This window comes from Sorex fumeus, unplaced genomic scaffold (assembly GCF_029834395.1).
Source record: "Sorex fumeus unplaced genomic scaffold, SorFum_2.1 ptg000098l, whole genome shotgun sequence".
Taxonomy (NCBI): domain Eukaryota; kingdom Metazoa; phylum Chordata; class Mammalia; order Eulipotyphla; family Soricidae; genus Sorex; species Sorex fumeus.
In genome coordinates, this window is record NW_026606155.1 from 85,610,242 (window position 1) to 85,626,649 (window position 16,408).

At 41.9% G+C, this 16,408-nt stretch overlaps 1 long non-coding RNA gene across 1 annotated transcript; it reads left to right on the forward strand.

The window, feature by feature from the left end:
* The first annotated feature begins 2,863 nt into the window (after window positions 1-2,863).
* Window positions 2,864-6,767, forward strand: LOC130041407 (uncharacterized). Its single transcript, XR_008795064.1, has 3 exons — window positions 2,864-2,975; window positions 5,837-5,919; window positions 6,542-6,767. It is a non-coding gene; the product is annotated as an uncharacterized LOC130041407 (long non-coding RNA).
* Window positions 6,768-16,408: the final 9,641 nt, after the last annotated feature.

Here is a 16,408-nt window from a genome sequence, read left to right on the forward strand (position 1 = left end):
ATAATTTGTTTGACTTCATTCGTGTTTTTTATATACCTAGCCAGAAAGATAGCTTAGTGGTTGAGCACATGCCCGGTGTGTGTGTGAGGTTCTAAGTTCAACCACTGACATGGCATGCCGTGCACCTCCCAGTGACCCTGCAATAGCTAACAACAGCTAACATGGGAATTAAATAACTTCTTTACCTTCTGGGTTCTTTTTAGAATAATTTTTTATGATCACTATTTTCAAATAGATTTTAGAATTATATTGTCAGGTTTTTTATTTAAAACACTAGTAAGAGACTAGGGATATGGCTCAATAATAAAGTACTTGCTGGCATGTGTAAAACCCTGGGTTTAATTCCTGGCATCTCAAAATCAAGTAAACACAATTAGAATATGATGTGTTGGGCTAGAGCAACAGTATAGCAGGTAGGGCATTTGTCTTGCATGCAGCCAACCCAAGTTCAGTCCCCGGCATCCCAGATGGTGCCCGAGCCCAACAGGAGTGATTCCTAGTGCAGAGCCAGGAGTAAGCCCTGAGGACCACCAGGTATTACCCAAAAAAGAAAAAAAAAATTTTAAATAATATGATGTGTTGATTGGGTTATAGAACAAGTTTTTACTGTAGAGATTAATACTATCTTCACAAATTAGATTTATTATGGTATAAGTCAGTTTTTCATCCTGTACCCTAAATACTGAGAGCAGAATTTCTGAGAAGGAAGTCATCACAGACTGAAGTTCGTGAATTCACTTTTGTTACTTTAACTGAGCTCTGAGTCAACAGGGAGTTTAAATCAAAGATGACTGGTGTTTGCTGATTTACATCTGTTTAACCTCTCCTGTAGGAAGGAGAACTGCAATTTGGAGATTTTCTTTGTCATTATCCCTGGCAGTGATGGGTTTATCTAGTAATTTTGTGAGAAACTACAGGCTATTTCTTCATAGCTCTGATAGCACACACAACAATGAAAGGTCTCATTTCTGTTAAGATGAAGTAACTTGCCTGGCATTTGACGTGTTAAGTCTATCAAGGACTTGGGCTGAAATGCCAAGTCTCTGAGTCTTCTATAGATTCTTTTGTTTTCTAAGTACTAGACTCTGACCTCATCTGAAAACTCAAGACTTTGGAGACATGGTTCTGACACTTCCACCATTTGCAGATTTTGTAGGAACTAAACTAGGCAAGTGAGGGCTTGAGAGAGAGTACAGTGGGAAGAACACTGCATTGCACATAACCAACCTGGGTTAAATCCCCTCTATCACTGGACACCACAAGGAGTAGTTCCTGAATGCAGAGCCAGTAGTAACCCCTGAGTGCTGGGTGTGCCTTTTCCTCACCAGCACCACCCCTGCCCCACCAAAAATAAATAAAAAGTAGAACAAAGCAGGAGAATTGGTATATATAGTAATTGAATGTGACTGACAATAAGATCTATCTTGCTTGTCTGTTTCTTTGTCTATTTCTACTCTGGAGAAGCCTCTTAAGCACACACTTCTCCCTTTCTCTGCCTTCACATCGTTTAAAACAAGTTTCATTAAAAAAAAATAAAAGAATTTGTACTCTAGGTTTTAGGTAGGTACATACTCTCGGAGAAAGAACCATGGGGCCACCAAGTTCAGCCCTGAAACCTGCCCACATGCCAGCAATGCTCCTGGCAGCACCACAAAGCTGCTGGTAAAGAAGGCAATCAGGAGTACTATACAGCTGTTAGAAAAGATGAAGTCATAAAATTTACATACAAGTGGTGCTACATGGAAAGCATCATGCTAAGTGAAATGAGTCAGAAAGAGAGGGAAAAACATAGACTGCATTCATCTGTGGAATATAAAGTAACAAAATAGGAGACTAACACCCAAGAATAGTCAAGATAAGTACCAGGAGGTTCACTCCATGGCTTGGAGGCCAGTCGCACATGCTAGGGGAAAAGGCAGCTCCGGGAGCACCAAGTAAAGGGTGTTGGGAGGATCCCCCCAGGATTGGAGATGCATGCTGAAAAGTAGACTATAGACCAAACATGATTGCCACTCATTGCCTCTTTTACAAACCACAGCACCCAAAAGGAGAGAGAGAATAAAAGGGAATGCCCTGGCCCTGCCACGGGAGGGGGGGGGTGCGCATACTGGGACCATTGGTGGTAGAGAGCGGGCACTGGTTGAGGAATGGGGGTACTTGATCATTGTATAACTGAAACCCAAGCACAAAAATTTGTAAGTCTACAACTGTTCTTCATGGTGTTTCACTAATAAATATTTAAAAATAAATAAATTCCAATTTATCAATTAAAAAAATAATAAAGAAGGCAACCAAATAGATGTTCCCCACCAAGTAACACAACCAAGTGTGCAAACCTTAGACATCTCAATTAACTACAAAGACTGATGTAAGAGAAGGAAAAAATAAACGGAAGACATGAATTTAGATTAGGTTAAATAGAAATGGTTAGAATAGGGGTAGGAGCGATATCACAGCAAGGAGGGCCAGCAGGCCACCGGACTTGAAGTCAGCAGGAGTGAGCCCTGAACTAGCCAAGGGGCAGTTAAAAGCTCCTGGGCCTCGAAATGATCCTAGATTGTCATACAATAGCCTGGTGTAATGGCTCAAAACAGGCAGCAGGCTAGACTATTTTGCTTGGACCTGAATGACACAACTTCTCTGTGGCATGCAGTTTAGATGGCTAACACATGAATTATAAAACCAGTTTCCACTATTACCTCAACCCTAAAGTCCCAATGCGGCAAAACAGGCTTCAGAAGGCTGAGGCTGGACGGTTGATGGACCAACACTCCAACCAACCAACGCGCTTGCGTGACTTTTTGTCCACCCAGCACGCAACAGCCGGGGCGGGGCTTGCGGAAACGGCCGCCGCGAGGTTGGCGGACGCGCCACGGGAGTCAAGATGGCGGAGTGAGGCGCGCCGTGGTGAGCCGGCCTTCGGGCCGGCGGCGCCGCGGGCCCCGCGCTCGGACGCTTCTGCTGGTGCCGAAGAGGTAGGCCGCGAAAGCCAGAGAGGGGAGAAAGGCGCACGGGGCGGTGGCGCGGCTCTGCGCGGCCGAAGACGGGCGCGTCGGGCGCGGTCTCCTCCTTCCCGGGCTGCCCCCGGGGCGGCCGCTCGCGCCTTCCGGGGAGTGTCGCGCCGCCACCCGCCCCCGACCCGCCGCGGACCCGCTCAGCGCCCTGCCTGAGGCGCCCTTTGTGCTTCCGGCGGAGCCGCGGGGCCCAGTTCGGACGGATTTCCTTTCCCCGGCCGACCTGACCTTTCCTGCCCCCCGGCTTCGTCCCCACCGGGAGGCCAAGGCCCTCGGGGTCCTGCGAACGTGGTGTCCCCTCTGGCCCGTTGACCTTGAGGGGGTGACGTCCGAACTTGGCGCGCAGGGGTTGGCCGCTTTGTTCCTGGGGGTCCCGGCCCCGGCCTTGATGGCGCCGCAGTTCCGCCTGGCGCTCGCTGCCGGGTGGCAGAACCAAAGGAGTCCCGGGTCCGATTTTGTTCCTGGGGTTCGCGGACCACGCCCTGCGGCTCACGCCCGGCGCTGCTGATGGGCCCTGCAGCCCAGTGCGCGCGCAGCCACGCCCGAACTCGCCAGCCCCGGTGCCCTGGTTTTCTCTCTCCCCCCGCCCCGCTTCTTTCTTTTGCTTTTTGTGGTCACTCCCAACGATGCTCGGGGTTACTCCTGACTCTGCACTCAGGAATCACGGGGGCTGGGGGTGGGGGAACGACCATATGGGATTCTGGGAATCGAACCCGGGTCGGCCGCGTGCAAGGCAAACGCCCTACCCGCTGTGCTATCGCTCCGACCCCTTTCTTTATTTTCTTTTCCTTCCTTCCTTTATAGTGAGAAATAGGGCCTAATTCCAGACATATTCGTAAGTAATACAAGGTGTAATAGAAGTAGAGCACGATACTTTACATCAGTCGTATTTGATTCCCGTTTAACTTGATAGAACATGTTTGTCATGTTACAGGCCCTCGTTGGATTTTGTTTTTAAATGTGGTGCCCTGGATGAGCCTAGGGCCTCACACTTGGCAGGCAAAGCACTCTTTATCACTGAACTACATCCCTGGATTTATTTCAGTTAACATTCTGAGAAGGACCTCTGGATGGGTGAAACCTGTTTAAATCTAGCATATTAAAACTCCGCCTGGGGGGGCTGCAGCAATAGCACAGCGGGTAGGGCGTTTGCCTTGCATGCGGACAACGGGGGTTAAATTCCCAGCATCCCATACGGTCCCCCAAGCACCGCCAGGAGTGATTCCTGAGTGCAGAGCCAGGAGTAACCCCTGAGCATCGGCTGGGTGTGATCCAAAAAGAAAGAAAAAAGAAAAAAAGACTCCACCTGGACTAACAACTCACAGTACAGATTTCTGGGTTCCTTATGTACTTTGTCCTCCTCTTTTTTTGTTTTGTTTTTTTGGGGGTGCCACGTTGGGCAGTGCTCAGGGCTTCTTGCTCCTCTGTAGGTTAGGCATCACTCATGGACTCTGGGGATCTCGTGATGCGAGGATTTCAGCCCAAGGCGAGTGCTTTACCCATGATACTATCTCAGCGCCCAGAAGATACCTTCTATAAACACATCTACATAAAATTTTGGGGGGAGTGGGGGATTGGGGCCACAACCAGCAATGTTAGAGGTTACAACTTCTGGCTCTACACTCAGAAATTGTTCCTAGCAATGCCCAGGAGACCATATGGATGCGATCGCATGCCTTACCCACTATTTCTCCATCCCTCTACAAAAACTTTCCTAGCGATTTTTTTTATCAGGAGTAGTTTTTGTGTGTTTTTGGATTTTGGTTTTGTTTTTAATTTTTTAGGCGAATGAAGAAGCAGCTAGGGGCAGAAAGAACATACTTCCACCTTAATAATAAGGGATTGGACATTTGCAGTAAAGCAAAGATGGGAATCATAATATCAAATTCTCAAAGGGGATGGGGTTCTATAAAAACCTTAAGGACCTCCATGTTCCTCCAAGGATTTGACATTTTTTTTAAATTAGTGTAGGTAAGGAGAATTTTTTTTTTCCTCTTTTGGGTCACACCCGGCGATGCTCAGGAGGTACACCTGGCTCTGCACTCAGGAATTACTCCTGGCATTGCTCAGGGGACCATATGTGATGTTGGGAATTGAACCCCAGTTGGAAATGCCCTCCCTGCTGTACTATCACTCCGGCCCCAAGGAGTCATTTTTTGATTGATCTTCCTAAGTATTTGATTGTAATTTTTCAGTTGTTTTGGGTACACCAGCAGTACTAGGAGCTCACTCCTGACCATGCATAAGGTGACCATATGTGGAACACAGTGTTACCTGTCTGCAAGGCAAGCGCCTTACCTGCTGCACTATCTCTTCTGCCCCAAGAATAAAAGATTTAGGACCAGCGTGATGGTATAGTTAGTAAGGCACTTGCCTTGTACATACTGACCCAAGTTTGATCCCCAGAATTCCATATCGATTCCCTGAGCTGGCCAGGAGTGAGCCCTGAGCACCACCAAGTGTGGCCCAAAACCCAAAAAGAATAAAGGCTTATTTGAACGATCACTGTATCACTGTCATCCTGTTATTCATCGATTGCCTCGAGCAGGCACCAGTAAAGTCTTCATCCTAGCCCTGAGATTTTAGAAAGTGCCACATTCGAGGCTCTTTCAGGGTCAGGAGAATGAGACCCATCATTGTTACTGGGTTTTGGCATATTATTCGCCACGGGGAGTTTGCCAGACTCTGCCCTACAGGCAGGATACTTTCCATAGCCTTCCCAGGTTCTCCTGAACGATACTGTACATGAATTCGTTTAGTACTGTGGGGGCTCTATTCTTAGTATAACATTCTCTCTTTCCCTCCCCCCTTCCCTTTCACAGGATGAATATTTTCCTTGACTTTTGGGTGCTTTTTCATTGGATCTCAAAAAAGAAAACAAAATTCTAAACTCAGGATTTGGCAAGTGAGTAATAGTGTCTTACAAATTCAAATATGTTTGAAAATAGCTGGATGGAACTAGAACAATAAAACATTAGCTCGGGCTGGAGCGATAATACAGCAGGGAGGGTGTTTGGCTTACATGAGGCTGACCCAGATTTGATCCCTGATCCCTGGCATCCCGTATGGTCCCCAGAGTACCATCAGGAGCAATTCCTGAGTATAAAGCCAGGGGTAACCCCTGAGCAGCACCAGGTGTGAGCCACCACCCCTCTCCAAAACAAAAATTAGCTCAACACAGTAAGAACATCAAAAGTGACTTCTGTTTTTGAGGAGCTAGAAATTGAACCTTTATCGTCATGTGTGTAGTGAAATGTATGCAACTCCTAGTGACTACATTACTTATAATGGCTTATAATTTTTGGTTTGGGAGCCACCACAAGTGTTCTGGGTTTGCTCCTGGTGGTGCTTTGGGAATCACGTAGTGCCAGAGATAGAACATACCAGGTCAGCTGTGTGCAAAACAAGCACCCTCTTCACTGTATTTGCTTTTGCTCCTAGACATGTCTTTTAAAATGGTCTGTATAATACAAAACAGTTTTTGTTTTAAGTATATTTTATATGTTTTCATTTGTTTTGTATTCCAGGCATTTCTGTTTTGTTTCCCGGACTAAATATTCCTGCTTCTTTGTCTAGTCGTTTTCCCTACTGAAACATGAATAACTCTTGATACCTTCGCTCAATGAGTTGAAATGGAAAAGGCAGTTCCACCTCTCAGAAGTAACAGTCATTCCAGCTTCTCTAGGGGGAAAAAAAGAAAGCAACAACCAACAGACTTCTCCGGCTCCTATTTGCTTAATTGGAAAGAAATTTTATGAAAGGTTGGTGTTTAATTTGAAACAGGTAGTATTTGTGAATTCTTGGCTTGGGCCTGAATAAGAAGGAGTAAACAGCAAGTATGGGTCACATCAGGTTTTTGTTTTGTACGGTCTTTCAGTGCCAGCCACTCCCGCGATCAGTATGGTTAAGACTGCAGAAGTAAAATCTGAATATGGGTTATACTTTGAAGTGAAAAAGATGCTAACAGTTATATACAGAAATCCTGCCTTATCCTGTGGCGCAAGTATTCTGGATAAGAACAAAATTCCAATCCTGCAATGAACATTTGACGTGATGATGTAATAAGGAAGCAAAAAGATACAGTAGCATAAGATTCATTTCATTTGTAAAGAAAATCTCATTTGCTCCACACACATTTTTACATGTGCGAATCCACATTTTTAGAAGAGAATGAGGATTTTACTCCTGGAGAAGGAAGCTGTTATTTATTCCTCAGAAATCTGAACATTTGATTTTTTTTTTAATGCTTCTTCATTCTCTTACATAACAATCTTATTGTGTAGGTGTGAATTCTGTGACTACATACTTAGGTTTAGTGAAAGGTTGGTTTTTTAAAAAAAAAGTTTTGAATCTACTGATGGAACCTCATTCACTACCATAAGGTGAGAGGCTGGTTGGTGTGCTACGAATTGTTTCATTCCTTTTTGTGGAGTCTCGGTATCACTTGAACTTGGTTTTCCATGCTTCTGAGGTTGGAAGAAAAGTTGACCAATTTTCCTGAACAGAAGATAAGATGGAATCCTCATGTATGACCTGCCTTCAGCTTTGGCTTTGGTGGAGAGAACAGGGATGGAGATGAGAAGGCTTTCGTAAAACTCCTTCTAAGAAAAAGAAGCAAAAATGCCTCATGCAGGGCCAGGGTGTGTGTGTGGCCCAGTGGTTAAAGTACATGCCTTAAATGCAGGAGACCTGGGTTCAATCCCAGTATTGCAAAAAAAAAAAAAAAAGCCTCATGCAACTCCACCCAGTGCAGCTCCAGCCAACTTTATGGTCTTTTACATTTTATAACTCCACCTTTTTGTAAAATCCTCAGTAATCTTTTTTCTCTTACCCAAACGGAAATTTTGATGTCTGCTTTCTTTTTCTAAACAGTAGGTGAATGGTTGAACTGAAAAGACTGGGACACTTATCCCAGGTGACACTAAACTTTTTCATCAGAGAATGATGCAATGTTATTGTTCCTAAATTTGTGGTTCATTCAGTGTAGATTTGTGGGGGAAACTCAAGAAAAACAGTTCCAGTAAGAAAACTTCCTCTTTCTGTAACACTTATGCCATATCCTCAACAGACTAGGGCTATACCTCAGAATCACAGAAGGTTACAGTTGGCAGCTCACTACACAGGTAGAGTGCAATCTTGATGAGTCTGTAGCTAGAGTTTGAAACTTCGTAGACAGAATTACAGAATATTTTTAGAAGGGCTGGAAATAAGTAGTGTGGGTAAGGTGCTTGCTTTGCATGTGGCTGGCCCAAGTTCAGTCTCTAGCACTTCCTGTGGTCCTCTAAGCACAGAGCCTGGGGTAAGCCCAGAGCACCACTGGGTATGGCTCAAAAACCAAAATTAAAAAGTAGTGTTAGATCAACGCTGACTTAGGAAATGTTTTATTTTCTGTGGTGCTGAGGATGGAACCCAGGACCCACTGCTACAAAGCAAGTGCTGGGCCACTGAACTACAGGCTTGATTTAGGGAGGTGTTCCCAGGCCCATGCATGCTTGAATGCTGAAGATTTGGGTCAGATATACCAGTATTTGTGAGCACTAGCAATAGGAAGTGTTGCATACTGATTTAGTCCAGTTGACCAAACAATGTAAATTGGTATAAGAATGCTTTTTTAAAAAAATTAGTTGTTATTGTTAGCACTGTCCTCCCGTTGTTCATCGATTTGCTTGAGTGGGCACCAGTAACATCTCCATTGTGAGACTTGTTATTGTTTTTGACATATCGAATACATCACAGGTAGCTTGCCAGGCTTTGTCGTGCGAGCGTGATACTCTCTGTAGCTTGCCAGGTTCTCCGAGAGGGGCAAAAGAATCGAGGAAATCATTTCCTGTAACTGAAAAGACTTCCTGAGGAACACAGAAATAACTTTGGGTAAAGGTAACTAACATTTTTTTCTCTAGGGACTCTAGAGATAGAACAACTGGTAGGGTGTTTGCCTTGCAAGCTGCCAACGCAGGTTCGATCCCCAGAGCACCATATGGTCCCCTGAGCTCAATAGGAGTAATTCCTGAGTCAAACAGGAAAAACCTCTGCGCACTGCGGGTGTGGCCCAAAAACCAAAAAAAGTTGTTTTTCTGTATGTAACTTCCAAGCCCTTCTTGATGTTTTCATAGTATTCTGGAATTGTTAGACAAAAATGGAGCCTACATTCATGATTCCTCTTAGTGTACTGAGAATGTCTTATCATGGAGAATTTGTATCTCAAATGTCTGTCACCCATCTCCCTTTTGTCCTTTCGGCAACTTTTTAACAAGATCATTTGGCAGGGAAAAAAGGGTACTTGTATTATCTACACCAGTGAAACCCATACTAAACCTGTACATTTGTTTGAATATACATCAGACCTAGCTTCTGCAGTTGTCACAGCTTAAAAATACCCACTCTTTATTGTTTTCACATTCTTCCTGCATTTTTCATGATTCTCATCTTCTGGTATAAAACAAAATTCCCATTGTATTTACATAATGTACTTCCAACCCCTGCATTTTTCCTGTTTCGGTCCTTTTGAAAGCCAAACCTCTCATTTTAGACAAGACTATGTCTTCTTTCTTTTACTAATCTATGTTAGCTGATTATTTTTTCTTTCAAAATGATAAACGGGACATGTGCAATATATATAAATATGTATATTTTAATACTTGTGGACAAATGTTACAAGTTGTTTAAGAACAACAAAATCACCAATGTCTTCCATTTTGAGATGTGTATAGTTTTGTAAGCATTGCGTAGTAGCTTGTAGTGCTGTATTAGGGGTTAGTGCATGAGCTTACTAATAGTTTAAAACTGCAGGATGAATTACTGATAATAACCAATAATGTAAAAAAAAAAAGAGAAAATCTAGACTCTTTCTTCCATAAATTCCTGAATCAATGATATTCTCCATGGGGGAAGGAGTTCAAGACCAAAAAGATTCATGTACAAATAGATATATGGGGTCACAAGATGAAATACTATCTTTGAGAATATTGAAGTTCTTCATGAGTGGCTGAAAACCAAGTGGCTTTTGTATTTTAAGAATTCTCAATGTAAAGTAAGGCCCCAAGTCATTCTGCTTTGCTCTTTTAGGTGAGATTGTTCTTTAGCTAGTCTCACCTTTTATGTCTTCTAGGTTTATTATTTTCTTCTTATTCATTGAGGAATTATTTTATATTTTGCATGTCTTACTGTTAGTTGCTTGAGTGCTTTTCTAAACTGCAGACCACTTACATTTCCTGTCTGCAGCATGCTGTGTATTCATCTAGGAACAATGATCAGTAATTTAGTGTCCTAGAGTAATAGGGCTTTTCCTATTCCAGATCTGTTTAATTGTATATTGGTGAGACACCAACCTTAGGAGAGTTGGAAATGTAGCTAGATGTAGCCTCCCAAGAATGCCATGTAATAATTGGTTCTTCTGCTTGGTGTTGCAAAGCTTTTGTTCTCCTACTTTCCTTATAGAAATAAAAATGGTTTGTTCTGAAAGCCATCCAAAGATCTTGGAAATTGCAGGGTGTTTAGGTGACTTTTTAGGTATCAGTATTAGGGGAGTCCAGGATTTGTTGACAGGATACTATTGTAACATAATATGAAATACAAACTGATTTGAAATGTATGGTGTGTGTTTTGTGCAGAAGCTAGCTTAAACAGACTCTAGGGCCACAGACCTCCAGGGACCCAGGCTTAGATTCTCATAGTTTAATACTTAAAGTAGTTGTACTGTTGGTTCAAGTGATTTCTTCTAGTGCCTGGGAAAATAACATTTTTGCAAAGCATTTAAGCATTTTTTAAAATACCTCTGAAAAGGTAATAAATGCAAAATAGCACAGCATATAGGAAAGGTTATTTCCTGTTATTTAAAAATAAAAAGCCATAAAACAGATTAATACTTTTCAAAAGTTAGAATTTTAGTAGCAATAAGTTTGCGTGTATTGACTGCATTAGCAAGGTTGTACATTAGAGTAAGTATTACTACTTGAATTTGTAAGGTTCTGCAACCAAGAGTTGCACGAAATGGAAAAATGTTTTAGGTAAAGGGTATATAAAAGATACTTTGTTTTTAAACTATGAATGTATATTAATATGTCATGTGTGAGAAAATACAACTTCTATATAAGTTAAAGGTTAAAGGCCCTGTTTTCCCACAGCAGATTTAGAGCCTTTGAACAAAACTTTTCTAGTGCTTAATCTGAAAGCAAATTTACTGATGTAGCTCACTCAAGTTGTGTGGGGTTTTTCCTTATGCTTTTGTTTTAGCGACAGGCATTTATAGAATTACTTTTTATTTTATTGCCTCATCTGTATTAATTTCCTGAATGCAAAGAAGATACACATTCATTCTATGTAGAAGTAGGGTTTATTTTAAACCCAAGAACTTGGGTCACTGACTTGTCCTCATGCCCATGGTTAGGTTGGGGAAATTAGGATTTTAAAGGTGTAAATCAAGGGCCAGAGAATTATAGTATAGCGGGCAGGGTGCTTGCCTTGCACACAGCCAATCTGGATCCCATCCCCTGTACCCCATACAGTTTTCTGAGTTCACCAGGAGTGATCCCTCAGCCCAGAGGCATGAGCCCTGAGCACCTACAGGTGTGGTCCAAACTCCCCCCCCCCCCCAAAAGAAAGCAAAAGAATTGAAGGATAGCCAAAGGTAGTGTGTTAGGTTCCCTGCCCCCACCTGTTTCATTAGCCTCATATTTATCACCTGTGATTGTTTTCATTGAAACCTAGCAAATTAATTTCTTGATCTGAGGAATCACAGAACTCATCAAGATACAACATAGACTAAGGATTACTACTTCTTCCCTTTTACCTCATTTTTCGTCTAGCCAGTTAGTACCTTGAAGATCCGTAAAAAGATTGGGTCTGTGTTCCCTTGTTTTATCAAGGGAAAAACTCAGAAGGTGGGCTAGATCTAAAAGTGGCTCTTGACTATTTAATTATTTTATGGCAACTCCAGATAATAGGGAGAAGGCTATATTAAATTGGTGTTAGCGCCTCTTTAAATGCCTCATACATCAGTTGATGTTAGACATACTGAAATAAGCAAGCAATATTCAGATATATGCAGGATCATACTGCTGTGAATTACAGTGATGTTAACAGTTTAGTTATATATAGAACAAAGATTAGCCTTGTCACATTATTAGGACTTAATGCAAAGATGTAGTATCAGAGTATGCAGTTACTTTCCAATGTTGCGGTCTCATGTTACTCTTTTTGTGTACCTGTGATATGCTAAACAAGAAGAGACCATTGGCCTCCAGTAGTTTACAATCTTATGGTGCTGCTGGTGCGAGCAAATTGTAGGTCTTTCAGAACATTGCTTGGCTAATAGCATTTAGAAAGAAACCTTGGGTACCAGTTTTCAGAAGCAGAGGGCTATGATAAATTTCAGGGCATTGATTTGCGTTTACATTGTATTAGCTCTGTGCTTCATAAACTCCTTTCCCCCAGGGAGCTGTGCAGGTTGTGCTCATTACTGTGTATCAGAAAAACAATTCCACCATCAACAAGATCCCACAGCCACCAAGGTTCTTCTATGCTATCACTGTCATAAACGGCCAAGAAAACAGTGCTCCAAAAGACTCCATATTTCCCGTCTCTATTCCCAGAGTTCTTATATCTTTCATTACCAGAAATCCAGGAGTTTTTGTAACTGAATAGTGGTCCTAATTCTAACTTTTTTGCGTGTGACTGTTTTACTTCTATTCTGAAGCAGCATTGTGGTAGCTGTGGAGTACCTGCCTGCATTTATAAGCAATCACTTTATTCATCCATATTTTCAATTGAAATTTTGCATGTATCTTTATTTCCCCTAATTCCTCTGACTCAAGGGATTTATTCTGCATGTTTTTCTTTAAATTGGGTCTGGTTGGAAATGCAAGCAATAGTGGCAGGCCCATAATTGACTTTAAAGTACTAAAAACCTAATGCATGATTTAACATGTCCAATGTTATATACTAGTAATTATATGTATGCATTTAATGATGAAGCAAGAGAGACTTAAACCAGTAGCTTGAATTTCCATTTTTGTTTCCTAACTAAAGATGACCTTCCACTGAAAATGGGAGCTGGAAAGTAAACGGGCAACCACAAGACATGTGAACTATCAGGAGTAGAGCATTACAGTGTTCACCCTCTAACATTTCTTGCCAGTTATACTAGTCCCCAAGCATGTTTTTTTTAAAAAAGGCACAATCTAAGCATGTTATATAAGTATGCCTATAATCAGAAGGGTGCAGAGTTTTAGAAATGATAGAAAAGTAGAAAATACCAGTATGTAAAATAGCTAGATACGGCATTTGTCCGGTGAGGTTTATGTGGCTTAAATTTGAATTATTTAAAAAAAAAAAAAACCTACCATTTTGGCAGTGAAGAGGCAAAGTGTACATGTTTTAAAGGTTCCAGGTTCCTTTGGGGTAACAGCTAGGCAGCCATTCTGGATGAAAATGTTGACTAACCAGGTGGGATCTCTGCAGTAACAAAGTCCTTTCCATTTCTGGAAATTGTCTTGAAAATATTGACACATCTGTGGTTTGGTTTCTCTTTTGTTACTATATTATACTAACAATTAGTTTTTAACTTTAGAACATGAAAATTATCCTTGTTGAGTGGGTTAAACTATATAAATCAAGGCCTAAAGCTTTTGATGTCCCATTTCAAAAAGGGTTCTGTTTTATTTGATGAAGCAATCTATTAATGTAAAGTTCTTCTTGAATAGATTACTAACTTTAATCAATCCTTTCTAAGTAAAATTGACCAGGACAAATACTGCAGAAATGGGAATTATGTTTGAAAGGCCTTAAATAATTTCTCCAACATTACCCAAACCTCATTTTCCTTCTATGGGATTTAACTCCAGAGTATCTTTCAGAAAGATTATCATCAGTTTTCAAAAGATTTTCTCCCTCAATGATGATGTAACATGCCACCAACTGAAATCCATTTTTCTCCCAGTGATTAAAAGGTATACTGGCAGTGTGTTCCTATAACAGTAATGGTTTTTGTATTTACCTCAGAATCACCCATCTCTCGTAATGGAAAAAAAAAATGTTTGTAAGCATATGCAGTTTATTTACTGTATACAAGGATTGCTCAAGTTTCTAGTTAATGTTCTGCATCTTCTCCATTGCAGCACTGATATATGAGATAATGTTCGAAAGATTTGGTTGAATGTTTAAAAGAATGACTAAAGGCAGCTTTAATCTATGCATCGAGTTTTGAAAGAAATTTTATTCTTTGATGTCAATGTAAAAAGGAACTGCTGTAAGAGTTGGAACTCTGCACCTCTGTGTGTACATATATATATATATATATATTTTGGCAATAAAGCAGCATGTGCTGAGAATGTACAGAAGTTTTTGTTATTTGCTATTTGGGATGGGTAATTTCTAATAATGCATAAAAATTATAGAAATAAGCCTATTCCTGGGGCTGGAATGATAGCACAGTGGGTAGGGCGTTTGCCTTACACACAGCCAACCCAGGTTCGATTCCCAGTATCCCATATGGTCCCCCAAGCACTACCAGGAGTAATTGCTGTGCGCATGAGCCAGGAATAACCCTTGTGCATTGCTGGGTGTGAGCCAAAAAGGAAAAAAAAAAAAAAAGATGGGCCTATTCCTGATGTAAAATCAGAAAAGAACCCACGTTACTTGAAGACAAGGGGACACTTCCTGGTGTATGTTAAGAGACTGAATCCCATTTAGACTTCCCATTCCCTGGCTTGACCTGCAAAAACAGCCTAATGTGGTCAATGTTTAGGTTCTGGGTAACTAGTGAGCTAGGTTCAGTAATGACCAAATTAGTGCAGGGCCACTTTTCCCTCTGAAATAGTTTTAAGAGACCTTTTGTTTGGGTCAGGCTTAGGGAAGAGGGCACACCCAGCAGTGCTTAGGGTTTACTCTTAGCTCTGCACTCAAGAATCACTCCTGGCAGCCTCAGGGGACCATATGTGATGCCAGAGACCTAACGCGGTTTGGCCGTGTGCAAGGCAAAAGCCCTAATCTCTGGCCCGTTTGAGTCACTTCTGACAGTGCTCGGGGGCTATTGCTAATTGGCATTGCTGCCAGAAGTGGTTGGGGAATCACTTATGCTGGGTGTTAAACTGATGGTTCCAGCACGTACCACATGTGCTTCAGCTCTTTGAGCCATCTCCCTGGCCCCAGGAGACTTTTTATTTTATTTTTATAAAGTAGTTCACAATGTTTGATTACATCGAATATTCAAACAGCAATCCCACCACCATATTTCGGATATTTCCATCCTGAACCCCAACCCTGCCCCAAAGTGGAACCAAAATAATTTACTTTGTATTGTTATGAATAAACTGCTGAAAATGCTCCAAAAAGTTTCCTTAGAGGAAAGTGTGTGAAGACTGTTGTATTTCAACCAGGGGCCATTAAGCCCTTCTACAAGAGATTACTAACATGTTGTTACAGGTTGAACATTGTGTGCTCATATCTATCTATACCAACCCTTAACTATAAGGATTTTATATATATACATATATATATATTTGTAAAAATATATTTCCCTCTGAGATTGGTTTCCTTCTACTTTAAACCCCACCAAATGTGGTATGCTACTGTTGGAATATGAGTGGTGTGAGGTATGAGATGTCCAGGATAGGTTCACTCATAGGCTCGGCCCGAGTATGTGGAGAGAGGCTGTGAGCATGGCAGCGGTTGAGTACTGGAGGATTTCAGCAGCTGAGGCTGGGTCCTTTGGGGTGGGGAGGGGCCTCACCCCACCCCGCTCTGGGGTCCCCTGAATGAAACAGCCTTACCCAGGGTCCAGGGGCATGGCTATAGCGAGTCCGGGACTTTTCTATTAAACTTAAATACTGGGCATAGCAATAGTTGCTTTGTTTAGATTTTACAGTACTATGAATCAAACCCATGGCCTCAGCCGAGCAAAGCATGCACTCTTTACAGCTGAGCCGTACTTCCAACCCTTAACTATAAGGATTTTATTATATATATATATATATATATATATATATATATATATATATATAAAGCGGGCTGGAGCGATAGCACAGCAGGTAGGGCAGTTCTAAAGAATACTTAAGAATAACGTGAGGGGAAAGAAAAAGACACTTGTTCAAGAACACAGGCTTTTCTAGTGAAAAACACCTATCTTTAAGTTTTAATTATAAGTGGTGCTCATGAGCCCCAGGGTGCCCTCCCAGCAATTCTTAGCCAACCACCCTGGCAGCTTAATACTAGGACTCAAGGAAATCGTGCTGCTCCAACACTGTGGTGCTGGGGATTACCCAAGGCCACTCTAGGGTTGGGAGCCTCCAGGGCTGCGCCAAGCCTTGCTCAGGTGAATGAGGATCGACAGCAAGCCACCGTGTACTATTCTCCTGCAGTATCTTTCAGGCCATAGCTACAGAGATCCTAATCCAGTA